General features: G+C 34.8%; 1 protein-coding gene across 1 annotated transcript in view; it reads right to left on the bottom strand.

Annotated features, from left to right (window-relative positions):
• The window catches only part of SRP54 (signal recognition particle 54), a 135,605-nt gene that overhangs the window by 57,252 nt on the left and 72,127 nt on the right, over positions 1 to 6,226 (bottom strand). The window lies entirely within an intron of this gene.

Raw genomic sequence — 6,226 nt, 5'->3', positions numbered from 1 at the left:
AAACCAAGTTACATTTAACTGTTTGACATGACTGTTTACTATTTTTTTAAAAATAAGGCTACTGTTTAGTATTTCTTTTCCAAATTAACAACTCAAATTAACAATAAAAGGAAATTCTCCCGTAAACTTTACAGTAATCCCCAACAGTTTTTCGGCAATGCAAAAGGTGGCTGCTATTTCGAAATCTCTTTATCTAATTTTTTTCATTCTTTGCCCTATTTTTTTCCCTCTGTCATACTTTCCTGTTAAGTGTTTATGACCATTGGATGATTAATTTTTAATTTTTAAAAGTCACAAGAGAAAATAAGTGAAAATGTTTTTAAAACATGTATATCCAATAAGGTATGGCTTCTAGAGGAAATACAGCAATAATTTTAAGGTTCTCTGATCTAGAGTGCTTCTGTTCTAACAATCTGTCAATGATTCTAAAGTTTTCTGGCTTTAGAATTAATGATCCTGAGGTTCCCCCCACCTTAGAGTGTTATTGTTCTAATAATCTGTCCTTTAATGATTGTAAAAGTCTTCTGGCCTAGGAATATAATAATATTTCTTCCCTTAGTCTTTAGGGAAGATATAATAGGGATCCTGAGACCCTGGGACTTTAGGGATTTATTGTTCCAACAATCTGATAATGATTGAAATGAACAGTGAAAGTCTTCTGGCCTTAGGATAATCCTACAAACATTGCTGCCATAATCTGGTCAGTGATAACCAAGTTCCTGAGACAGTAGTGAATAAGCTACCCCTCAAACTTACCTGTAAGCTCCTTGTCCTAGAAATCTATCTTCTTGCTCTTGGTTCTTTGCTAAATTCTTTTGGCGCCCCCAAAGAGATACTAAAGAAAGGAAAGGGACCTGTATGTGCCAAAATGTTTGTGGCAGCCCTGTTTATAGTGGCTAGAAGCTGGAAAATGAAAGGATGTCCATCAATTGGAGAATGGTTGAGTAAATTGTGGTATATGAACGTTATGGAATATTATTGTTCTGTAAGGAACGACTAGCAGGATGAATACAGAGAGGACTGGCGAGACTTACATGAACTGATGCTGAGTGAAATGAGCAGAACCAGGAGATCATTATATACCTCAACAATGATACTGTTTGAGGATGTATTCTAATGGAAGTGGACCTCTTCAATAAAGACAGAAGCAGCTACACCCAGAGAAAGAACACTGGAAATGAATATAAACTGCTTGCATTTATGTTTTTCCTCCCGGGTTATACCTTCTGAATCCAATTCTCCCTGTGCAACAAGAAAACTGTTTGGTTCTGCACACATATATTGTATCTAGGATATACTGCAACCCATTCAACATGTAAAGGACTCTTGCCATCTCGGGGAAGGGGTGGAGGGAGGGAGGGGTAAAATCGGAACAGAAATGAATGCAAGGGATAATGCTGTAAAAATTACCCTGGCATGCGTTCTATCAATAAAAAATTATTAAAAAATAAAATAAATAAATAAATAAATTCTTTTGGCGCTTAGCCTGCTTTGTGGTTGCAATTACAATTAACTTTGCCCCTTGACTTGCATATGGGTTTAAGCCTATATATTCTTTTTGAGACACCTTGCAGTCAGTCTGTGATCTCACCCTGTTGGTTTATTTTCTGAACCTCAACATATCTAAATAGCAAATTTAAAGGGAACTAGGTGGGAGAGACAAAGCAGAGGGGGAAAAAAAAAAAACCTATAACTATCCAAAAGTATCAAAGCAAAAATTTAAAAAAAAAATCACCAATAGAGGCTACAACTGAATATAAAAATACATAGAAAAATTTAGAAGAATATAGATTTGTTTACTATAAGGAAAAATATAACATGATGGATTATATGAATAACAAAAATAATAAAGATGTCATGAAAAGATTTTTTTGAAACTCTGGACAAAATACTAGTCACTTGCTTGTTACAATAACCCTAATAATGAGGTTCTGAATGGTGTGTTGGCTCGTGAGAAACTAAATAATTGATACCTGAGGTAAGCAGAGGGAAGTCACTGATAGATAAATTTAGTTCCATAATCCCACCCTCTAGGCAGGTTGTGTGAGTTATGTCACATCACTCAGACCAAAGCTCTGTAGAGGTCTTACAGTAGTCTCACTTTGCCATGCCCTGTCAGAAATCTCAGTTGTGTCCCTGAGGTTAAATTATCCCTATAAAATATATCTACAGGCCATCCCAGGACTGCTGTCTTCCTTTTGAGTCAGCCCGATATGACATTGGGCCTGGTGGTGTCTCTCCCCTTCCACTTCCCCCATGTCATGTGGTCTCTCTCCTAACTCCACTATGCTTCCTAACTCTTTTAGGATACTACTACTTAGTATCCTAAATCTTTTCAGGATTTCACCTGCCAACTAAGGGTGTGGCCCAATCTCATGGGTGAAGGTGGTACAATTTCCAAAGGAAATACAGTAGTAATCCTAAAGTTCCCTGACCTTAGAATGCTGTTGTTCTAACAATCTGTCAATGATTCTAAAATCTTCTGGCTTTAGGCTAGTCCTACAAATATGACTGTCAGATAGTTAATCTGTTGATCAGTAATAACCAACTTCTTGAGACAATACTGAATAAACCACCTCTCAAACCTACTTGTATGCCAAAAAATTAGCAAATAAATAAAATGAAGTTCTAGTCTCTTTAATTTTGTCCTATACATTTATCTTTGTTAAAATCTTTTGGAACAGTCCACTTCAATTGGTGCTACAATTACAATAAACTTTGCCTCTTGAGAATGGGTTCAAGCCTGAAAATTCTTTTGAGATACTTCATGAGACTGGTCTGAGACTCCAAACTTTTGGAGTCTCTCCATTTCATATTTATCATTCTTGGTGTTCATTGTATTTCTTCCCTAAATAAATCCCATTGTGAATGCTTCACTTGACTTTTGGTGCCTACCATCATTTAGTGCTTAAGTGGTAAAACTAAAAGCAAACATTGTATATACAGAGTCCTTTCCAATTAGATTAGTGATGTTCATTATGTAAGAAACAAAATATCTTTCCAAGAAATACACTGACTTACTGATGAATACAGAAAAGATTTTATTTTACATTCTTGCATGAATGGATGCCTAGGTTAGTAGACATGGTTTTTTGAAACAGCAAAGGCAGTGTTTTATATAGGAAATAAAACATTTCCTATACAGAATCACAAGTCCCTCCCCTAGTTTCCTATTAATTGGATGTTACAGAAGTTACAAAATCTCTAATCCTTGTTACATAGCCAGTCTCTAACCCCAAAGAGCTTATGTTCTTATGGGGGAAGATAACCTGAGAAGGGTAAAGAGAGATGAAGTTCATAGGATTTCTTTTCAAATTTAAGATCACTATCATTGACAAAAGTCAGTCTCTGCTCCCAAGAAGCTTATATTCTTACATTCTTTTGGGCTAGGATAACAGGAGAAGGGGAAGGGGGTCAAAATCCAGAGTTCCTGTTCAAATCTAAAACTTCCCCCCAGAATACATTCTTTGATGTCCTTGTGGGTCCTAGTCTCCCATTTCTTAGATTTCAATTTTCTAATTTGTTTCCTTTCTCCAATTCAATTTTTCCATAACTTTGTGGAAACTAAATCACCATCCAATTCTCACAGTTAGAACCATAATTATTAAATATGGTGCTAGAAAAAAGAAAAAGAAATACAGGAAAAACAGGAAAAGTAAAACTTTTTTTGTAGGTGAGAAAATGGCATAGAACTACCAAGACAATTAAAAATTAAAAACTTCAGCAAAGTTGCAATATATAAAACACATTTTTTTTAGCATTTTTGTATTTTATCAACAAATTCAACAGGAAAATAGAGAAATACAATTCAAAATAACTATATATGGCACTCTATTACCAAGATACATACTTAATTCAACAATGTAGTCTGTACAGAAATACCTAAATAATTGAGAAATATTAGCTGCTCATTAATATGCTGTACCAATAAAATAAAAACTACAATATTATCTAAACCAATTTATTTATTCAGTGTCATACTAATCAAATTACCAAAGTACTACTTTACAGAGGTTCTTAACTTTTTTTTTGTCAAGGACCCCTTAGGCAGTCTGGTGAAACCTGATGTACTCAGTCTCAAAAAAAATTGTTTTAAACACATAAAACAAAATATATAAGGTTAAAAAAATAAATTAATTATATTGAAATAGTTATCAAAATTTAAAAAAAATTCACAGACCTCAAGGGATTCTTATCCCTGATTTGGAGGAATAAAAGGAAATAATCAAAGGAAAAGTGTTATGGGCCAGGACTCTGAACTTGAAACAAGGATTCTTTTTTTTTTTTTTTTTTTTTAAATTTTTTATTTAATAATTACATTATATTGACACTCATTTCTGTTCCGATTTTTTTTCCCCTCCCTCCCTCCACCCCCTCCCCTAGATGGCAAGCAGTCCTTTATATGTTGGATATGTTGCAGTATATCCTAGATACAATATATGTTTGCAGAACCGAACAGTTCTCTTGTTGCGTAGGGAGAATTGGATTCAGAAGGTATAAATAATCCGGGAAGAAAAACAAAAATGCAGATAGTTCACATTCGTTTCCCAGTGTTCTTTCTTTGGGTGTAGCTGCTTTTGTCCGTCATTTATCAATTGAAACTCAGGTCTCTTTGTCAAAGAAATCCACTTCCATCAAAATATGTCCTCATACAATATCGTTGTCGAAGTGTATAATGATCTCCTGGTTCTGCTCATTTCACTTAGCATCAGTTCATGTAGGTCTCTCCAAGCCTCTCTGTATTCATCCTGCTGGTCATTTCTTACAGAACAATAATATTCCATAACATTCATATACCACAATTTACCCAGCCATTCTCCAATTGATGGGCATCCATTCATTTTCCAGGAAACAAGGATTCTTACAAGATACTAAGTGGAATTGATGAGACAATGGTTATCTAGTTTAGCATGATGCTTAACAGTTCTCTAAATTCAGTATGATTGATTTAATCTTAAAACAAATAATGGTTTCTAGTAATATAATGATTGGTTTATACTCAGTGTAGAGCATATAAGCTAGAAGCCTTAGCTAAATTCAGAGGCAGAGAAGACAAAAGGACTAGGGGCAGGAGCTCAAGTTCTCAGAACAAAGAAGAGAGATTCATTTGATCTTTGGTCAGGCTCCTGGTGGGAGGCTCTCCTCCTGCATTTTCTCCACTGAAACCAAGACTCCAGAAAGTCTTTAAGAAAGCTAACCCCCAGCAAAAAGGAGACAATAAAGGATTTGGACTTTAACCCCTGGCTACTCTCCTGGTGATTACTCAACTGAAACCCTCCCAAAGACCCCCAAGGAAAACCAAACAGAGAACATTACAGAAAAGTAGGAAGGGAATAAACATTTATATAGTACCCACTCAGTGCCAGGCAATATACTAATATTTTCTTATTTTATCCTCACAACAATTCTAACAGGTAGGTGCTGTTATCCCATTTTATAGTTTCAGAAACAGAAGTTAGCTTAGATTATGTCAGATAGGTTAGAATGACACTGATCGTCTCATACCTAATAACTGTTTTAAAATCAATTTGAACTCAGATGCAATACTTCTCTCTAGTGTATCACCACCAAGCTGCCTCAACACAAAAGAATTATAAAAATGCAATAAACATGTTTTACAGAAATACAGACCTAAATAATTGAAAAAATATCTATTTATTGGTTGGAAAGGGGCTTAAAAGTAACAGATCTTAAACAAAACTATTTGGAAAAGGTTAAAAGAGAAAGATCCCTCAAAGGAAGAAATTAGCTATACAACATACAGATTTAAGTGTTGAGGTCAAAAATCCAGGGGATCCCCAAATTATATTGGAGTTCAGGATAAATATTGCAGTTTTCTCAAAATAATTTGGAAGATTTAATAATTTCTAAGTCAAGAAGCAAAGCTTTATTATAATTGTTATGTCAAATAAAGTGGGCTAAATTTCAAGAGAGGAAGATAACAAAGGGCAAGAAACAAGTAGGGAAATTTATAGGGAAAACTGTTAAAAGTGGAGTTGGGGAATATGGAATAGGGTAAATGATATTATGGGATTGGTGGGAAGTTTGGTAATGAAGCTAACAACTACCTCCTTTCTTATTTCATGAAACTAAGAAGTATTCATTGTTTGAGTCCAGATGTGAAACAGCAATCCAGACTTTTGGAGGATAAACCAGTCATCCTAGAAGGATAGTTTAGTGGAATAAAGATAGCAGGCCCAACTTCCTTTCTTCCATATACATCCTC

This window comes from Antechinus flavipes, chromosome 2 (assembly GCF_016432865.1).
Source record: "Antechinus flavipes isolate AdamAnt ecotype Samford, QLD, Australia chromosome 2, AdamAnt_v2, whole genome shotgun sequence".
In the NCBI taxonomy this organism is placed as follows: Eukaryota; Metazoa; Chordata; class Mammalia; order Dasyuromorphia; family Dasyuridae; genus Antechinus; species Antechinus flavipes.
Note: the sequence above shows the minus strand (reverse complement) of the source record. Positions and strands in the feature narration are given on the sequence as shown.